This window comes from Stegostoma tigrinum, chromosome 18 (assembly GCF_030684315.1).
Source record: "Stegostoma tigrinum isolate sSteTig4 chromosome 18, sSteTig4.hap1, whole genome shotgun sequence".
Taxonomy (NCBI): Eukaryota; Metazoa; Chordata; class Chondrichthyes; order Orectolobiformes; family Stegostomatidae; genus Stegostoma; species Stegostoma tigrinum.
In genome coordinates, this window is record NC_081371.1 from 12,300,516 (window position 1) to 12,321,571 (window position 21,056).

At 42.5% G+C, this 21,056-nt stretch overlaps 1 protein-coding gene across 11 annotated transcripts in view; it reads left to right on the plus strand.

Annotated features, from left to right (window-relative positions):
- LOC125460790 (ataxin-7-like protein 1) overlaps nt 1–21,056 on the plus strand; it is a 233,447-nt gene that overhangs the window by 53,888 nt on the left and 158,503 nt on the right. The window contains exon 1 of one of the 11 annotated variants that reach the window (XM_048548721.2): nt 16,518–16,598. The exons of the other annotated variants lie outside the window; for them this stretch is intronic. The gene's annotated coding sequence lies outside the window, so the exon portion shown is untranslated. Of the gene's footprint in view, nt 1–16,517; nt 16,599–21,056 lie in introns of those variants that run through there. 11 annotated transcript variants of the gene reach the window in all.

The following is a 21,056-nucleotide window of genomic DNA, read 5'->3' on the forward strand; positions in this document are numbered from 1 at the left end:
ACCCATATTCCAATGACACCAGCTGCATTTCCACTGCTTCCACATGCATCCAGCTATTCAGCTGTGGCAGGCACGTCAGCAGAACGTGGTGTCACACAATCACTGACTTTTTCCTCTTTCACTCTCTCTCTCTCTTGCAGGACTGGGTAGCATGTATTAGAAGGGTGCAGAGCAGAACCATTGCAGAACAAGGATACCTGCAGCACCAGAGTCCTATGGAAGAGATGGCAGAATTCACAAAGCCCATGGTGTCTGCCATTACAGAGAACTTTGAGAATTATGGTATGTTCCTGCCTTATGGCACTTGTCAACCCTCACTGTCCTCCTGTAATCTTGCACGATGTGTGAACTACTGATGGTGTGACCATGGAGCTCTTGCTTTCAACCCAACACACCCTTCAGTGAATTCAACTTCCAGTCACCCAAAAATGGCTGCACAACCAGCCACAGCAGGAGAGAGCAAGAGAGCAGCACCACTGCGCGAATGAAGAGGCCCTGTTGCTTGGCCTGAAATTCACAGCCATTGGCATTGCACATAACTTGGAGGTTAGTGTCCAGTTGGGATCTGCATGTGCTGAATCAATGTGCATGGGTGGGCTGCGGCCAGACCAGGAGAAGGCTTAGTTTGTATACCTGCTCTTCAGAGGGCAACGCCATAGGGGCCTCACATGGGATTTTTGATGATACAGCATACAGGAGCACACTGATGAGAATGCACGTCAGATGCATTATCTGGCCTGCCAGACTGTTTTCTGTCTCTCCCAAGAGTATGGAAGAGTATAGCTCCGATTTTCCAGAGGGAATCTTGAAGTTACCCCCCCCCTCAGCAGCCTCTACTCCAGTTCCATGTCACATTATGTTGCCAGAAGGATTCAAACTACAGCCCCTATAACGTTTGCAGTTTTTTAGTAAATAGGTCACCCAGTCCTTTGAGGATGCAGCAAAAGTGTCTGTTAAGCCCACCAAGTCAACACAATACCAGACAGGCGCAGAAAATGCTGGAGTAATTCAGCAGATCTGGCATCCTTTGTGGAGAGAGAAACCGAGTTAATGTTTTGAGTTACAATTTGTCTTCTCTTCAGAACATAACATTTCTGAAGAAGTCCTGTTGGACTTGAAACATTAATTCTGTTTCCGTCTCCACTGATGCTTCTAAACCTGCTGAGTTTCTCCAGCATTGTGTGTGTTTATATTTCAGATTTCCAGCATGCACAGTATTTTGTTCTTATTACAATATTAGATAGTAATTACTGAGTTTGCAGTCATGTATTTTTCTGTTAATTATAATTACTTACAGGTGACTTTTCTGATTAAAACTGATATTTGTGAGAAATCAGTTTTAAAAACAGCAACAGTTTACCATTCTTCAATATATCAAGGAATAATATTTAATGTAACTTTGAAAAGAAAGCCACCTTTCATAGCAGTGACTGACTGTCTGCATGCAAAACTTTACATATTAAAAAAACACTCTTGGCCTGTATTTATCATCATTTTGTACTCTTTGCTACTTTGTAGGCAAAATGTCAGAAGTCACACAACAGCAGCTTATAGTCTAAGAGGTTTATTTGGATTCATACAAGCTTTCAGAGCACAACCCCTTCGTCAGGTGCAGTGAGGCACATCGACACAGCCTTTATAGGCAGGGAGATCCAAAGATCATATTGACACTCCACTCATACCAGTTGTATGACCTTTTGATCTCTCTGCCTATAAAGCCTGTGTCTGTGTGCTTTGCTCTCTCACTGCACCTGACGCAGGGGCTGCGCTCCAAACGTGTGATTCCAAATAAATTTGTTGGACGATAACCTGGTGTCGTGTGACTTTTGACTTTGCCCACCCCAGTCCAACACGGGCACCTCCACATCTTGTAAATAAAAAATTTGGCTTTTTAGCTCCACTTTTGGACAATTGAATGACAGACTAATTGGTTGCAGAAAGCTCCATGATGAACAGGCCCTGCTAATTTATCGGCCTCAGCCTCATTAAAAGCTGACAGGAAAATTGCAAGGTGCAAATCAGCCACATTCAGTGTAGCCCTCATCCTATTGTGGCCTTATGTTTATAAGCGCCATTCTCTAGCTCAGGGTTACTGATAATGATTAGGAGTAGGAGACTGAGAGTAATTTTCCATGCATTGTTTACGGGCACTAAGAGCAGTTCTAGCTTCCCAACAATTGCCCAGGCTAACTCAGTATTGAAACAGTGATCTTTCATCCTGTGTTGTTGGTAATTATGATGGTGATTTATCTACTGGGGTTGTTAAGGTATCTTCTTGGAGGAGGCGATTGACTAGTGGTATTATTGCTAAACCTATTAATCCAGAGATGCAGGTAATATCCTGGAGCCCTAAGGCAGATGGTGGAATTTGTCGATTGTTGGAAAAACCCATCTGCTTTACTAATGTCCTTTAGGGAAGGAATCTGGTTGGGCCTGCCTGTGACTGCAGCTCCACAGCAACGTGGTTGACTCAACTATCCGATGGGCAATAAATGCGGGCAATAAATGCTGGTCTAGCCAGCAATGTCGTCATCCCATGAATGAATTATAAAAATATATAAATAGCTTCTGCCACATTCTGAGAGAAATGTTGATCTGTTTGATCTCATATGAATGTTGCTGAGAATTAATTTCTGTAGCTTAGCATTTGGGTGGTGGGATATTCTCAAAGTAATCAATTCAAACACACATCACAATGCACTTCTGTCCTATCAGCATTTGAGGCACTGCTTATGTTGAAGGTGGCAGTTAGAGAACACAGTAGCACTCAACTTACTGAAGTTGAAAAGAAGTGCTCACTAAAGTTGCCCATTAACTGGAAGAAGGGGAACTTCCAAAAATTCTGGAACTTATCCAAAACAGTGAATTCATTGTTAAATGTTGGTTAAACTGTTCATCTAATTTTGCCAACAATGTACAATTTTACCAAAAGCATATCTAAATCATCAGTACTGATTGCACTCACCAATAAGTGTGTTTTGGTTATTTGTATATTAATTGTGTTTAGTTATATGTAGATGGTGGGCATTTAACAGGAAATTCATTTACACCACCTAGAAATAGGTACAGCTGAAATTATGGTTGTTGGGTTGTAATGTGTAACGCTGCAAATAAATGCTTATAAAGTGTGTAATGATTGGCTCCATTTCTTTCAATCGACAACGGTCCTGAAGAAAACATGTTTGACTTCATGAAAAGTATTTACACTTAAGTCACCATTCACCAGCTAATGAAATAATAAGATGTGGGTGCTGTTTCCCCATTCTTCACTATGATCTAAGCATTTCAGATACTTACCTAAAATCTTTCCTTTGAATGCTAATCTCCCACCCCAAACAGGCATGACATGAAATTGATCAACACTTGCAAGTTTTACAATAATTTAAAAAAATATATTCTTAAAATGTGGACATCACTAGAAGGTTCAGCTTTTGTTGCCCACCTTAAACTGCACTTAAAACTGAGTGGCTTCTTATGCCTTTACAGATGGGAAGTTAAGGTATCAGACATTACTCAGTATCAGGAACACATGTGAGCCAGGTTGGGCAAGGATGGAAAATATCATTCACTAAAGGATATTAGTGAACCAGATGGGTTTTCTCGATGATCCCTGAAAGTTGTGTGGCCTTCATCATTAAGAACATAAGAAATAGGAGCATCAGTAAGCCATTCTGCCCTATTAGCCTGCTGTATTATTCACTGAGATCATGGCTGATCTGCCTCGGGCCAGCTCCTCATCGCCCTCAACTCCTTAATTATTTCAAAAATCTGTGCAACTACTCGTTAAATACTTGCAGTGATGTAGCCTCCACAACTCTTGAGGATAGAGAATGATAGATATTCACTCCCCTCCGGAAGAAATCCCTTCACAACTCAATTTTAAATGAATGCCTCCTTATTTTGTAGCTATGTCACCTAGTCTGAGATTCCCCCACTAGTTGAAACACCCTGTCAACATCTACCCTGTCAAGATCAGTAGAATTTTGCATGTTTCAGTAAGATTTCTGTTCCATTCTTGATAAGTCAGCACCTTCATTGTGACACTGAAGGCCAAAATTCCATCTGACTTTTTAATTACTTGCTGCATCTGCATGTTCAGTTTATTTCTTTCACAAGATCAACTAGATTGAGTGGAGTTTCTCTCCTTTTTAAATAGTAGTCTACCTTTTGAGTCTTTCTACAAACTACACGACCCTACACTTTCATATTTTAAATTCCATCTGCCAAGTTCTTGCCCACTCATTTAGCCTATCCTTGCAAATTCCTTATGTCCTCATTGCAAATACCTCCCAATGATTTTTGTTTGTCAACAAATTTGGAAAGATTGCACTTTGACCCCTCCTCCAAATGATTAATGTAGAGAGTCTATAATTGAGGCCCTGTGGCTCATCCTTATTAATTACATCCTTCTAACCTAAAAAAGTAGTAAATAGTCCTGAATCTTGCTTTTCCATGTGTTAACCATCATCAATACATGTTGATGCGCTATCCCAGTAGTGAACTTTAACCTAACCAAGAACCTTTTATTATGGAGACTAACATTCAATCCCAGATTTTAGAACTCTTTGCCAATGATTACCAGTCCAGTGACATGACCAAGGTGCCACCATTTTGCCCTAAGTTTGGAACCCAGGCTCTCTATTAAACCACTTGGCACCGAAGCTATATTACACCTAAACTTGACTTAGCTTCTGGGGTGAGAGGAGTCAGACTTGTGACAGAGCATGATCTGGCGAAGGAGATAGAGAAGCCAAGGTTTGGGGCCTTTGACTTACTTTTCTGGAGTGAGAAAGGTCAGGCCTGCAAAGGATATCATTTCCTGTCCTTTTCAACTGAGTTTGAGAAAAGATGTCAAGAGTATAATCGGGAAAATTCAGTTATTGGCTGTTACGCAGCTGTTGTTGGGGACTGTGTTTCAACTTAAGTAAGTTTGAAAATGTGAGTTTCTAAACTAACACAGGGAAAGTAAGAATTTGTAGGTACAGGAGTAAAGAATTGATACTTTCTACTAATCTCCAGTTTACAGTTAATAGTACCAGAATAAGGTTAGAATTTTACAGTACAGAAGGAGGCCATATCCCATCATGTCTCTACCAGCTCCTGAAAGAGCTATCCAGCTAGTCTCGTTCTCCAGTCCTATCTCTGTAGCCCTCTAAATGTATCACTTTCATGTCTGTGTATAAGCAGCTCTCTTTTTAAGACCCAGATGGAATCCCCCTCTACAATTTTCCCAGGCAGCACATTCCAAATCCTAACAGCTGAGTAAAAATATTTCTCCTCATCTCACTCCAGATTCTCTTGCTGACAGTCTTGAAATTGTGACCTAGTCACTGACATACCAACTAGTGGAAACACAATATCCTTATTGATCCTGTCAAAATTGTTCGTAATTTTGAACACCTGAATAAAGTCACCTCTTGTTCGCCCTGTAGCAGAGGAGATTAAGTCTAATTTCTATAATCTTTCCTTGTATCTAAAATCCCTGTTTCCTGGTATCATTCTAGTAAATTTCCTTTGAACTCTCTCCAGGGCTTCAATATCTTTCCTTAAATTAGGTGCCCAGAACAGAACACGATACTCCAAATGTGGTCTGACCAGTGAATTGTAGAGGTGTAGCATGACTTCCTTGCTTTTGTACTTTGTACCTCTATTTATAAACCCAAGGATCCTATAAAATGTCTTAAAGATGGTTTCAACTTGCTTGGTCACATTCATAGCATTTGCATTTGTACCCTGAGGTACTTGTGTTCCTGTATTCCCTTCAAAGTTGTACCATTCAGCCTGTGTTGTCTTCTTGTTTCTTCTACCAAAATGCATTACTTCTCATTTCTTTGCGTTGAAATTCACATGCAAGGTGTCTGCCCATTTGGCCAATTTGTCAGTATCTCTGTGAAGTCACTTAGCATCACCCTCACAATTCACTATTCTCCCTCGCTGAGTATCATCTGCAAATTTAAAGTTTTTGTCCTGAACACTCATCTCAAAGCCATTTATATCAATCATAACAAGCAAGGTTCACAACACCAATTGCAATGGAATACGCCTTTCAACTTGTCTCCAGTCTGAGAAATGCCCATCTGTATGTACCCTCTTCTTCCTATCTTTTTGCCAACTTCTAATCCATCCTGCTAAGTATTCATCTATCCCAAACATTCCTAAATTTCTAACCAGCCTGCCTTATGGTACTGTATAAAATGCTTTCTGAAAGTCCAAATATACAACACCCGCAGCATTACTCTCATCCACTGCCTGTGCCACCTCATCAAAGAACTCAGACTTGTCAGATATAAACCGCCCTTAGTGAAGCTGTGTTGACTTTTTAATAATGTATTAATGGGATGAGGGCGTCACTGACTAGGCAGGATTAATTAAATTCAGAATTAACCACATTGCTGTGGGCCTGGAGTTGCATGTAGGCCAGACCGGATAAAGATGGCAGTTTCCTTCCTTAAAAGGGCATTAGCGAACCAGATGGGTTTTTTTCCTGACAATTGACAGTGGATTCATGGTCATCATTAGATCCTTAATTCTAGATATTTTTATTGAATTCAAATCCTGCCATCTGCCGTGACAGTATTCGAACCCAGGTCCCCAGAACGCCACCTGGGTCTTTGGATTAAAAGTCCAGCGATAATACTACTGGGCCATCACCTCCCTATACGTCCTCTGACTGTCCAGTATTTGTTTTTTTTCAGTGTATATTTATCTTACCCAGTATTGTGCCCTCTATCACTTTTCCCATTGTTGATGTCAAGCTGACAGGCATGGACCTTACTTGGTTATCCTTTGCCCCTTTTGTAGACAATGGTGTCACATTTGCAATCCTCTACCTCCCCCAGACTAATCCTATGTTCAGACAGCCTGAAACATTTGTGTCAGTACTCCATGATTTGCTCCTTTACCTCTCTCGGCAATCTTAGATGCATCCTAACTGGGCCTGGCTACTTCTATACCTAAAGTGCTGCCAGCCTTTTTAGCACCTCTTCTTTATGTCTATTACAATACTGGTCAGTTGTTCAATATCCACATTTTCAACTGGGCCATTTTCTAATTTGTTAAAGACAGAAGTGAAGTATTCATTAAATACCTGTGCCATAGCCTTTATTTCAGTGAGCAGCTTAGCCTGCTTGTTCTTTCACTCTATCCTTCAATAATCTTTGACTATTAATGTTTGTAGAACATTTTGTCGATTTGTTTTAGTGCAGCCTGCCACCCTTTCCTCATGCTTCCTCTTAGCCTTCCTTATTCCAGTCTAAGCTCTCTTCTGCATTTGAGATACTCTTCCTGATTTCTATTGCCGTTATTCCGGTATGCATCATATGCCTCCTTTTTCTTATTTTCTTTTCATTATCCCTAATTGTCTGGGGAACTCTGATGTGGAATATCCTGTATTTATTTCTCATGGATACTTACCAAGCCTTCACCCTATTCCTCGCTTGAAAGTCTCCTAGCTTTCATCAACTGTTTTATCAAGTAAAATGCATTTCCATCAAGTACAACTTTTAGACCCCTAAAATCTGCCCTTTTCCATGTTGAGATCTTAATGCTTGACAGATATTTTCTTCTTGAATTATTTTTCAATTTGGTATTGAACCGTACTTTATTATGCTCACATTTTTCCCAAACACTTCCTCTCCTCTGATGTTCTTCACATGTCCTGCCTCATTTCCTTGAGCCAGATCCAACACTGCTCCCTCCCTGATAAGACTGGAAATGTATTGTTCCAGTAAATTCACCTGCACACATTGCAGGAATTTCTCCCTTCCTGTGCCACACACTACTTTTTTTCCCATCCCACCTGAGAAAAATTGAAATCAGTATCATATACCTGCTTGTCCTGCAGGTTTCCATAATATACCCACAAAAGCTCTCATCGTCTTTCTCTCCTCTATTTGAAGGTCTATAATAAGCACCCAAAAAAGTCACTTCCCCCACCTCCAACCATATAAATTAAAGGAAAGTAACTAAAGTTATAAAGAAAATAAAGTGACTTAAAACTTTTTAAGGTTAAGATATGTCAGGGTAGATCAACCAAGTGAAACGCCTGTCTTGTGGCTCCTGGGGAGTTGTGAACATATTTTGTGGTCCAGCCAAGCCCATGTGCGGGAAATGACAGTTGCTGCACAAACCCGAGATCCACGTTTCGGAGCTCGAGCAGTGGCTGGAGTCACTGTACCTGAAGCAGAGAACTATGTGGATGCCATATTCAGAGGGGTGATCAAAGGGATACATGTTCAGAGAAAAAAAGGCAGGTAGAGAACAGGTGACTACCAGGCAGTCCAGGAGAAACTGGCAAGTTGTGCAGGAGCTCCTGGAGGTCTTAGACTCAAACACAAATACATTTCTGTCCTGGATATTAGTGAGGGCACTGAAGCCTTGAAGGAATGCAGCATGAGCCTTGCAAGTGGCACTTGGGTGAACCAGTTATCGGGGTGGAAGAAGAGTGGAAGGGCAGTACTGTTGGGGAATTTTTTTCTTATTTAGCTGAACAGACAGGTGTTTCTGTGGCCATCGACACTGACTCCAGAATGTTCTGTTGTCTCCCTGGTGCTTGGGCCAAGGGTGTCCCAGAATGACAAAAGGTGTACATTGAGGAGTGGGTGAATGGGTAGGGTCCACATTGGTATGAAACACAGAAGTAGGAAGGGTGGGTCCTGCAATCAGGATTTAGGGGGCCAGGTAGAAAATTAGCAACCAAGATCTCTGCAGTAATAATATCTGGATTACACAGTGTCATGTGCAAATTAATGCAGAAATAGGAATACAAGATGGATGATGTGGCTGGAATGCTGATGCAGGAGGGTGGTCTTTAGATTCCTGCTACACTGAAATTACCTCTGGGGGAGGAAGGCACCTGAACAAGCCAGTTGGGTTGCAGCTGAACACAGTAGGGACTGAGTTCCTTCCAGGATATTTTGCGAGTGTTGTTGGGCAGTATTTAAATTAACTCATCAGGAGTGTGGGAACCAGAAGGGATTACTGGAAAGTAATAACAGGGTGCATGAAATGATGGATGAAGCAGATAGCACTGAAATAAGAATTGAAATTTAATGTACAGATTTAGAATAAGGGAGAAAGCAATGAAGTCTCAATCATGGTTATACTTCTCACTGATCCTGGTGGTCTGGTTCTTTGAACGCGATCTCACATACTGCATGTATGTGAATGCAAGGAATACTCATTTGCAGGGCACATATGTCACTGGTTGGGCCAGCATTTGTTGCCAGGCCCCTGTTTCCTTTAAGAAGATGGTGTTGTTATTAAGATTGTTGAATTACAAGTACAGCTCTGTAGGATTAAAATATTGTGATGATAACAGAGACCTGGCCTAGGGGCTGGCAGGTTCTGGGTGATACATATTCTTGGTTGCAGGGTTCAAAAGAGGTGGCAAAGGAATTAAGGGAGGAGGGGGTATCATTTTTAGTGAAAGAGAGCATTGCAGTATCAGAGAAGCAGGTGTTTCATAGCATTCAAAGACAGAATCAATCTGATTGAAGGTATAGAATAAACAAAAGCCAATTGTGATAAGTATTAAATGTTAGGAGAATTTCCTACAGTAGTATGTGTCCTGTCAAACATGAAAGGAGACAGTGCTAGACCTGGTTCTTGGGATTGAGATGGATCGAGTGGCCATGGAAGAATGTTAAGAGGATGGAGATCATTGTGCCGTAAGCTTTAAGATGAGACTGGTCAGTCCAGAGTAAGAATAATCAATTGGCAGAGAGAAATCTTTCATGGGACAAGAATGGATGTAGGCTGGAAAGACTGGAGTCAAAATCTGGTGGAAAAAGCGGTAACTGAAAACTGCATAACTGCAGGACTACCTGCAAAAAGAAAATAGTTTGGTCACAGTCACTGTGGGGTAGGATACAAAAAAAACGGACTTCTCTGGATGACAATGGAGATGAAAATTGCGTTAATGAAGAAAAGATATGCTTATGACATGTTTCAGGTAGAAAGTGTAATTGAGAACCAAATTTATTATAGGAGGTTAAGAAGGCAGGTTAAAAACTTAATAAGAGGAGCAAAAAGGGATTATGAAAAATGATCGTCAGGTAACATAAGAGGAAATTCCAAAGTTGTAGGTCTGATTAAGAAACAACAGACAAGAAGCAAGGCTAAGTCGATAAATTAATATCTTGCATCTGTCTTTATCTACAAATCGGATGCTGCCCAGTTCATTGTGTCAGAAGAGGAAACAGAGTCAGTAGGAAGGTTTAAAATTGGTAACAAGAAAGTATTGGATAAGATGTCAGTACTTCAAGTTAACCAGACATTGGGACTGGATGAATAGCATCCAGGGTTATAGAAGGAAGTAAGAGTTGAAATTGTAGGGGCACAGGCAATAATTTTTGGCGCTGCAAGATTGGAGAATTGCACAATTTTTTAGTAAGTTTGGAAAGAGTTGCAATTTTTCTAAAGCAATTTTTGGAGAGAGAATCGATACTTTCAGCTCTTCAAAACAGTTGGCTATGCTTAAACCTTGTATTAGCTTCCCTTTTAGTTATTTCTTTAGATATGAATTTGACAGCAGTCAACCTGTTCTGATTCTGAGAGATTATTGTTTTATTGCCACTAAAGCCAGATTGCCTTCTGTAGACACAAAACGCACTGTTCTATAAGCCTTTCTTAGAGTGTTATATCATTTTGTCTTTAACAAGCCTAAACACTAAATTAAAATGTGGAATATCTGAGATAACACGGTGTTGAGCTGGATGAACACAGCAGGCCAAGCTGCTTGGCCTGCTGTGTTCATCTAGCTCTACACCGTGTTAACTCAGATTCTCCAGCCTCGGCAGTTCCTACTATCTCTGCAATTAAAATGTGGATTTTTGTTTGAGTCTGTTCTCTATTTTTTAATGTCCACTGGATAGTGTGTGTGTTCTCCCATCGTGTAGATAGAGGTTGGTACTTTAATGTTGCACTTATCAAATCTGGAATTTAAGATTTTGCTTTTACGCAGAGATATGTTCTGTTGCAATGAAGTAATAGAGACCTCAAATACATACTTGATTGATTTGGCTAGTGCTGTTCCTTCTAGGAATGCACTCAGGTGGACAAAATTTGCTGAATAGATTGGTGGAAAATTCATGAAAAGTTTATTAATGTCTGAATAGTTGCAACAGCTGAGCTAGTCTGAAGCTAGTCTGAAGCCCACTTCTGTTGCATGTGACCCTGATCACTGCTTTTCATGAACAAGCCCAGTAGGTATTCATTCCTCTGTGCCTCACTTAATGCAAACTATATGGTAGATATAACGAAATAGATGTCCCTCATTTCAAAATGTGTTTTTAATGTAGTCTTTAACGAGCTGTAGGCCTGTTGTTTGAAATGTACTCCTTGGAGGGTACATTTCAGTGATACGTTTAATTTTCCCTGCAAAATTAGTTGTAAATCAGCTTTGTTGTGACATTAGATTTGTTCTTAGATTTATGCAGGTTTTTCACCAGGGTAGCCTTACAGTTTCATTTGAGTTCCAGTTTTGTTTTATCCTTTTTTTTATCAGTTGGATTTGGCTCATTTAATACATGCACAGACCTTTATGCTTTGTGTTCGCTAGTTGATACTTCCATTAAGTCATGTTAGTTACTTGTTGAGATACACCAGACTCTGGAAACAACTGCTGTATTCAGATAATGAAATGTGAGGCTGGATGAGCACAGCAGGCCCAGCAGCATTTCAGGAGCACAAAAGCTGACGTTTCTGGCCTAGACCCTTCATCAGAGAGGGGGATGGGGTGAGGGTTCTGGAATAAATAGGGAGAGAGGGGGAGGTGGACCGAAGATGGAGAGAAAAGAAGATAGGTGGAGAGGAGAGTATAGGTGGGGAGGTGGGGAGGGGATAGGTCAGTCCAGAACTTGGTCGTGGAAAGGAACGCCTAAGACAATGGCAGTAATGCTTTAGGAATGTCCTCAAGGCATCCCTGAAGAGAGTAAACAAGCTTGCCTGCTTATGGGGATAATAAAATGTGAGGCTGGATGAACACAGCAGGCCAAGCAGCATCTCAGGAGCACAAAAGCTGACGTTTCGGGCCTAGACCCTTCATCAGAGAGGGGGATGGGTGAGGGTTCTGGAATAAATAGGGAGAGAGGGGGAGGCGGACCGAAGATGGAGAGAAAAGAAGATAGGTGGAGAGAGTATAGGTGGGGAGGTAGGGAGGGGATAGGTCAGTCCAGGGAAGACGGACAGGTCAAGGAGGTGGGATGAGGTTAGTAGGTAGCTGGGGGTGCGGCTTGGGGTGGGAGGAAGGGATGGGTGAGAGGAAGAACAGGTTAGGGAGGCAGAGACAGGTTGGACTGGTTTTGGGATGCAGTGGGTGGAGGGGAAGAGCTGGGGTGGTTGTGTGGTGCAGTGGGGGGAGGGGACGAACTGGGCTGGTTTAGGGATGCGGTGGGGGAAGGGGAGATTTTGAAACTGGTGAAGTCCACATTGATACCATATGGCTGCAGGGTTCCCAGGCGGAATATGAGTTATATGAGCACCTCCCACTCACAGCCTCCAACCTCATTGTTCCCCAACCCCGCACGGCCCGTTTCTATCTCCTTCCCAAAATCCACAAACCTGCCTGCCCTGGTCGACCCATCGTCTCAGCCTGCTCCTGCCCCACCGAACTCACCTCCACCTACCTGGACTCCATTTTCTCCCCTTTGGTCCAGGATCTCCCTACCTACGTCTGTGACACCACCCACACCCTCCACCTCCTCCAGGACTTCCAATTCCCTGGCCCTCAACACCTCATCTTCACCATGGACGTCCAGTCCCTATACACCTGCATTCTGCATGCAGATGGCCTCAAGGCCCTCCGCTTCTTCCTGTCCCGCAGCCCGACCAGTCCCCCTCCACCGACACCCTCATCCGCGCTAGCTGAACTCGTCCTCACCCTCAACAACTTCTCTTTTGACTCCTCCCACTTCCTACAGACTAAGGGGGTGGCCATGGGCACCCGCATGTGCCCCAGCTATGCCTGCCTCTTTGTAGGTTACGTGGAACAGTCCCTCTTCCGCACCTACACAGGCCCCAAACCCCACCTCTTCCTCCGGTACATTGATGACTGTATCGGCGTCGCCTCTTGCTCCCCAGAGGAGCTCGAACAGTTCATCCACTTCACCAACACCTTCCACCCCAACCTTCAGTTCACCTGGGCCATCTCCAACACATCCCTCACCTTCCTGGACCTCTCAGTCTGCATCTCAGGCAACCAGCTTGTAACTGATGTCCATTTCAAGCCCACTGACTCCCACAGCTACCGAGAATACACCTCCTCCCACCCACCCTCCTGCAAAAATTCCATCCCCTATTCCCAATTCCTCTGCCGCATCTGCTCCCACGATAAGACATTCCACTCCCGCACATCCCAGATGTCCAAGTTCTTCAAGGACCGCAACTTTCCCCCCACAGTGATCGAGAACGTCCTTGACCGCGTCTCCCGCGTTTCCCGCAACACATCCCTCACACCCCGCCCCCACCACAACCGCCCTAAGAGGATCCCCCTCGTTCTCACACACCACCCCACCAACCTCTGGATACAACGCATCATCCTCCGACACTTCCGCCATCTACAATCCGACCCCACCACCCAAGACATTTTTCCATCCCCACCCCTGTCTGCTTTCCGGAGAGACCACTCTCCGTAACTCCCTTGTTCGCTCCACACTGCCCTCCAACCCCACCACACCCGGCACCTTCCCCTGCAACCGCAGGAAATGCTACACTTGTCCCCACACCTCCTCCCTCACCCCTATCCCAGGCCCCAAGATGACATTCCCCATTAAGCAGAGGTTCACCTGCACATCTGCCAATGTGGTATACTGCATTCACTGTACCCGGTGTGGCTTCCTCTACATTGGGGAAACCAAGCGGAGGCTTGGAGACCACTTTGCAGAACACCTCCGCTCAGTTCGCAACAAACAACTGCACCTCCCAGTCGCAGACCATTTCCACTCCCCCTCCCATTCTTTAGATGACATGTCCATCATGGGCCTCCTGCAGTGCCACAATGATGCCACCCGAAGGTTGCAGGAACAGCAACTCATTCCGCCTGGGAACCCTGCAGCCATATGGTATCAATGTGGACTTCACCAGTTTCAAAATCTCCCCTTCCCCCCTCCCCTGCATCCCTAAACCAGCCCAGTTCTTCCTCTCCCCCCCACTGCACCACACAACCAGCCCAGCTCTTCCCCTCCACCCACTGCATCCCAAAACCAGTCCAACCTGTCTCTGCCTCCCTAACCTGTTCTTCCTCTCACCCATCCCTTCCTCCCACCCCAAGCCGCACCCCCACCTACCTACTAACCTCATCCCACCTCCTTGACCTGTTCGTCTTCCCTGGACTGACCTATCCCCTCCCTACCTCCCCACCTATACTCTCTCCACCTATCTTCTTTTCTCTCCATCTTTGGTCCACCTCCCCCTCTCTCCCTATTTATTCCAGAACCCTCACCCCATCCCCCTCTCTGATGAAGGGTCTAGGCCCGAAACGCCAGCTTTTGTGCTCCTGAGATGCTGCTTGGCCTGCTGTGTTCATCCAGCCTCACATTTTATTATCTTGGATTCTCCAGCATCTGCAGTTCCCATTATCTCTGCTTATGGGAGATCCTGACTTAGGCCCCACAAAATGAGGAAATCTCATTCGGGACTTGGAGAGTGAAGAAAGTAAGTTAAGGTATCAGAGAGAGCACACAATGTTTCAGCTTCCACTCAGCCTTTCAAGCACCACTTCTCCCTCATGTAGCTGAGTCTGCAGTTCATGTATTAGACCTGACAGAACACACCGATCCAGAATAGAAGCAAGCCATGTTAGGTACTGTCTGAGAAGGAAATAGTAAGATGTTGGGCAGCATGTACATAGAGGATAATATTCCAAAAGGATATTTTTCTCTGGAATATTTATCAGTTAAATAATGTAACAAAGATCTGGCTGAGAGCATTTGACTTGTTGCATGGCAGTTTTGATGGCTTCTGTTCACTGTGTTTCATTGATACTGTCTGCAGGGCAGCCTAACAGATTATCCTCAATGAAGCATTGGAGTTTAAATTGGGGAAGATTGGTTCGTTCCAAATAGAGTCACCACCTTCAAAAATAGGATCACTTTAGTATGGCTTCTAAATGATTTAAAGATGCATGAATAATGATGACAGCCAGATGAACAAGTTTTTAGGGTCACAGGGAAACTTCTTTAAATCCAACAACCTTGTGTAGTTTATATTATGTCCTAAAAGTTTTATGTTTTGGTGTGTTTCATGTTGTCATTTTCCATTATGAATTCCTGCACCTACATTCATGATTGAAACTAAATATGTAAACATGTCACACTGAAATGATACTTCTCTGTCAGTGGAGATTCCACCATTCATCAGAAGGCAATTAATCCTGAAACAAGTTACCAAAAGTAGTTTTCATTATAATTATGGATCCAGGAGTTTAGAATGGAAATATAAAAATAAGGACAAAGTATAAACATAAAAGTGTGAAGTCCATTAACTCATAGGTTCTCTGCAGTATTCCCTCATTTGTTCTGTTAAGAAACACCTGTGTCTCTACTCTCTGCTGACAGCATGGCTAGGTTTGATGGATTGCAAGCTTATCCCATGTGGGACCATGCCTTGACACTGTCAAATGTCCAGCGTTATTGAGCTCTTGCTATTATTTGTAAATCATAGTTTATATTTACCAAATTCAGCCCAGGCCATCAGTTGAGGATTTCCAGGATTACGCTTGAACCTCAGGCAGAAATCTTAAATAATTGGCTTCCATTCCTTAGGTTTCACCCATCAGGTAATGTTTCAGGAAATAACAGCAATGAGTTGCACTGTTGACATTTAAGTATTTCTGTTAACTAAAAATAATCAAATTGGAATTTAAAAAATCAGAAGTGTCAATTTACCATGAACTTTAATGGTCTCACATCCAGCTTTGCATTGCGCAGGATCTTACACAAAAATGTGTGCTTAATATGTGACCAGATGCTTTCTTACGCATTGTTGTCTGTTATAAGTATTTTTCTAATTAGCCTGATCTGGGATGTTATGTTACATTTCTGAAGCAGGTGGGACTTGAACACAAGCCTTCTGGAGAGGTAGGGACACTGCTACTGTGCCACAAAGTCAGCGCAACCCTGAACTGCATTGCAACAATATATTTTTATAATGAATCGAAAGACTGCTGAATACACTGTTCAGGTATTTCTTCGTCTCAACTTTAGAAGTTGAGTGAAAAATATGACTGTTGCAGAAATCAATTGGTTGTAAATTCAGTTGTTTTGTTTTATAATAGCTGTTTTAGTGAAACACGTTGTTAGCTTTTCGCCTGTACTCATGACCGAGGAACATAACCCCTTTAATAATGTTGGAAGTAAAAGTTGTAATATTTAATATTTGTTTCTGGTTTCTTGCTTCACCCCTGTAGATGGTGCTATCCTTTCTAAGCGTTGCACGACAAGATAATACTGTATGTGCAAAAGATCACAACCTACTTTATAGCACCATCTACAGACCCGGCAGTCAGAAATTGTTTTTCTGTTTAACTCGGCCCACGCAATGATTCCAATAATCTGCCTTTCCATTTCTTGCTGACTGCAAAGGTTGGAAGTGTTCATCAGGTATGATTTTCAGTTAGGTTGCTATTTTCCTGCAGCTACTTGTTCATGCTCTTTTTGTTACAAAGATCTACAGCAAATATATTTCTGGTGAATTTTGGGGAGTACTGATAAGGGCTTCTGTTTGTTTTGGTTTCTGATTTTCTTCATGGTTGGGTATGGGACTGAAAGGTGTGAATTAATTAATTACTTTGCGCTATTGCCTAAAGTTAGGAAACTTCGAAACGATTGGCTATTTCCAGGTTAGCGCCTTCAATTCAGCCAGCCGTTCCTCATAAGGCCCACATGGAACAAACCAATTCAAGAAGAGGCTTTTTTATTCATATAAAAGAAAGACAACTTTGTAAACTGGTCTGTGTTGTATTTGTGATGCAGTGGTAGTGTCCCTACCAGTGGGGCAGAAGGTCTAGGTTCACATCCCAGTTCGGGATGTGATTGTCACAGAGGTATATTGTGTTACTTCCAAGCACGTTTTGTTTTTCAGCAGTGTCAGCTGCGGCTCATTTGGTATCATTCTTGCTGGTTCCTGTGGTGCAGTAGTTGTGATCCTACCTCTGGGTCAGAAGGTCAGGATTACAGTCCCAACAGTCTGGACCTGTGTCAAAAATTGACTTAAAAACAAATATAAAATGTACTGTTGGAGACCAGCCAAGTGACTTTGTAAGCAATTTTCTATGTTCCAAAGAGGCCTTAGTCTCAGGCATTCCACTGACTCCTGGCATGTCAGTAAATCAAATGAGAACAGTGGCGTTACTGCCTATTTCTTATCAAAATGGAGAATTTCAGTATTGCACTCAGAAAACTTCAATGAATCTCCACTGTCAATTGACTACTCCAGATCTACTGCACTAAATGGCAATTTTGTTGCACCCAGATAGTCATCTTCAAATCTTCAACAAAGCAAATTGAAGACAACCTGTGGCACTGGCTGTAGTTTTCAAAAGCACCTTCCTGGGATTTGTTCATATATATTTTAAGGTGATTGGGAAAACGAAACAAGTTACGTGAAGGGAATCAGTGAATGGTTAAGATCTGTGATGGACTGCCTGAGCAGATTCTAAGATCCTAATAAGGTAAGTCAAGGTCAGGAGAATTCAACTGAAGAAAGCTTTGGGCAGGCTGGGATTGTTTTCTTAAGAATAGAGAATGCTGAGAGAAGAATTTGATATAATCTAGATGGATCCTTTCTATCAGCTCTGTTTCCATTACCTGGAGGGTCAGTATCCAAGGGGCATAGATTTAAATGGATGAAGTAGCAGAGAGGCGTTTACAAATAATTTTTCACCTGCAGCGTTTTAGAAATCTGGAGCTCGTCTGAAAGGGTGGTAGAGGTATAAGCCCCTTAATTTATTTTTGCATTTAAAAACTATTGGAAATGTTTCACCTGAAAGGCAAAGTGCTGGAATTTGGATTAGGCTGGCTAACAATTTCTTGGCACAGACACTTCAGCACAAAAGGCAGCCTTCTGCATTAAGTTTCTGTGCTTTTACAGGATACAGTTTTTCTCAGAAACTGTTTTAATTGTGTTTATTCACTCAATCTTGGCACCATATCCTGCCAACCACAACTGTCAAAGTTACTTGTTGCTGTCTTGGGGTCATTGATACTATTACCTTTGTATTGATATAATGTACTTTTGGTGGTGCATTAACACATCAGTCGCAGTTTCTCGATGAAAAGTGGGACTTCTTTGAAAGTGCTATCTCAGGCCACTTTGAATTGACATCAGACTCACCCCGACTGAGTCAGAAGGTAAGAAAGAAGCTCCAGTTGCTGGGATCCAATGCTACACACTCAGAGGTGCCAATTTTTAAGGGTGAAAGACAAACAAGATCTTGTCTATCCTCAATTGCATGTACAAAAAAAATTCCACAGCACATTTTGGCTAAGATTGGGGGAAGGATATTTATCCATTTCATAACACCACTGGAAACTCATTCACTGGCCATCTATCTCATTGTTGTTTGTGGAAACTTGCTACATGTAAAATGGTTGTTGCATTTCCTAGTTTCAACAATAACTATGCCTTGAAAGTACTTCATCGCCTTTAAAGAACTCTATGATATCTTGAGGTTATGATCGGTGCCTTATAATTGTAAGTTCTTTTTTTTAATGCCTATCTATAGGACTTAAAATACAGCATTTAAATTGCAGCATTAAAATGCAAAACTAATCTTTTGGGTAAACGGAAGTTTGAGGCGCCGCTGTTTCTGGAATCTCTGGAATCTGTGTAAAATTCCATAGCAGTGATTTGCTGGCCAATTATACATTAATATTCAATAGGAGAGAAATTGGGACAATTTATGCCTTTTTAGGTGCTGTAATTACCCATTGACCTCCAAAACTTTGCCCATTTGATGCGCATCTTTGGATAAATCCTGTCAGATGTTAGGGAGCATGTTAGTGTATGCGTTCAGTGAATTGATTTCCAGAAATGTGCAGTTGAGGCAGATTGTGATGCTAGTTAATGTGTAATGTTGATTTGACGTCAATGATGTGATCTGGAGTTCGATGCTTCAATTTGTAGCCTCTCTTAATTTCATACTGCTTAGCAACAAATGATCCCTCTCTCACCCTCATCGCTATTTAAAGGCATTTTTATCTTGACGGTTAATGTTGGCTAATATTTTTTCCTTATTGGTGCTTCAAATTTTACTAGTGGTTGTTTTTTTTCCTTTAATTATTTAAAGTCCTTTGATAGTGAAAGAGGGCAGGTAAAGAATGGATCTAACTGAGGAATTGAGAAATGTTGCTAACTGAGGAATCGGAGTCTCTGGGAGTTTTATGCCAACAAAAATAAAATTGTGTGCTGCTACAGCAGCTTATGCTGACTTTCATAGATTTTGAACATGTTACTTTCTCCCAGGGTTATTTAGATGAGAAGCCATTTCCCTCAGAACACTGCATTTTGTGGCCAATGATTGAGGGCCTGTAGGGCAGGACAGGTGCTGGAAGAGAGAGTAGCTGAGAAAGATTCTAAACAGAAAGCCAAAATTCTCCTCCTTGGAGAAGCTTCCAAAGAGGTTTGGCCCAATAGGCAAGGGGAAAGGATTTGAATGGCAAAGATGGCTCATCGTCTCAACTTGGAATTCCATAAGCACCAAGTACTTGTTGAAGGTGAGAGCACTGGTGATAGGTGATGAGGTTTTAACAAGACATTTTGTAACGAAGAAGCCAAAATGACAGGCATTACATTTGCATTCCAGGATGATCTAAGAGTAGTGAGTAGCTTACAGACTCTAACAATAGTCCAACCAGACCTAGTGGTGAATGACTAAAATAGATTTTCACCCTATCTCTATAAGTCTGTGTCCCTTCAACTTATGGGAGTGGAAATGAAGGCCGTATTGATGGGTAGTGTGTGGCTGGGGAATGAGGGCATCAGAAGTGGAGCTCAGGGTGTATTTGAGCAAACTTAGTTGAAACTTCGAAAGTGCAGTTTTAAGTGAACTACAGGAGGTTTTTTTCGGGTACACGTATCAGGTTGGGAGGGGAAAGAGGTACCTGGGTGGAAAGTGATACAAGGAGGTGTTCAAAAATGCTGTTATCTATGATAGACAGCATTTACTCCTGTTTATTCATACATATTTATGATAGACAGTGTCCCTTCAGTCTCTGTCGCCTTTGTATCTTTACCAGATTCATCAAGTGGCTGCAACATTGCTGGGGAAGGACTGTTGATATCCAGTGGAAATGTTACTGATGGCCTTGGAGGACAGTCCTGAGCATCAATGGGCTTCGAATGTGGACTGCACCATAATTGCACCAGCTAGATGGCTGATAGGCAGCAGACATGGCAGTGGTGATAGTTGATTGTTGTCTGCGAGAGATCCTTGCTGCATGGGGTAGAAACACTCCCTTGGAGTGGTGCCTCCACAGTCCATGTAACCTCTTCGAGTGCAGATTGGTGTATTGCATTGGCCTGGAAATACCTTTGCAAACTAGTCTACAGCCATGACAGCAGAGTATAAGCTTACTAGCAGCAAGCTGACCCTGCATAACTGAGGTGCCACTGCATCATTCATATGTCTGTCAATGGCATGCTGCACTGGAATATTCGGCATTGACCGTCAGAGCTGCACCATGGTTGGATCCACCAACTTACAAGCAGAAAATGCAGGAGGAACTCAGCAGGTCTGGCAGCATCTGTTCAGAGTCCTGTGATTGTTCGTCAGAACTTCGTCACTGGATGTGAAATATTTACTCTGTTTTTCTTCCCACAGATGCTGCCAGACCTGCTCAATTTCTCCTGCACTTTCTGAATTTGTTTCAGATTTCCAGCATCTACAGTTATTTGTTTTGATTTCGTACACAGAGTTGGCCACTACTTCTACACTCAGAAGGATCAACCTCAAGCTCTGTTTGAAGCCTTTCACTATTTTGGCACTGGACAACTTCTTGATCCATCGCATTACCCACAGGCTTTCCAATGCACAAAATGTTTTGCGGTGCATACTCATT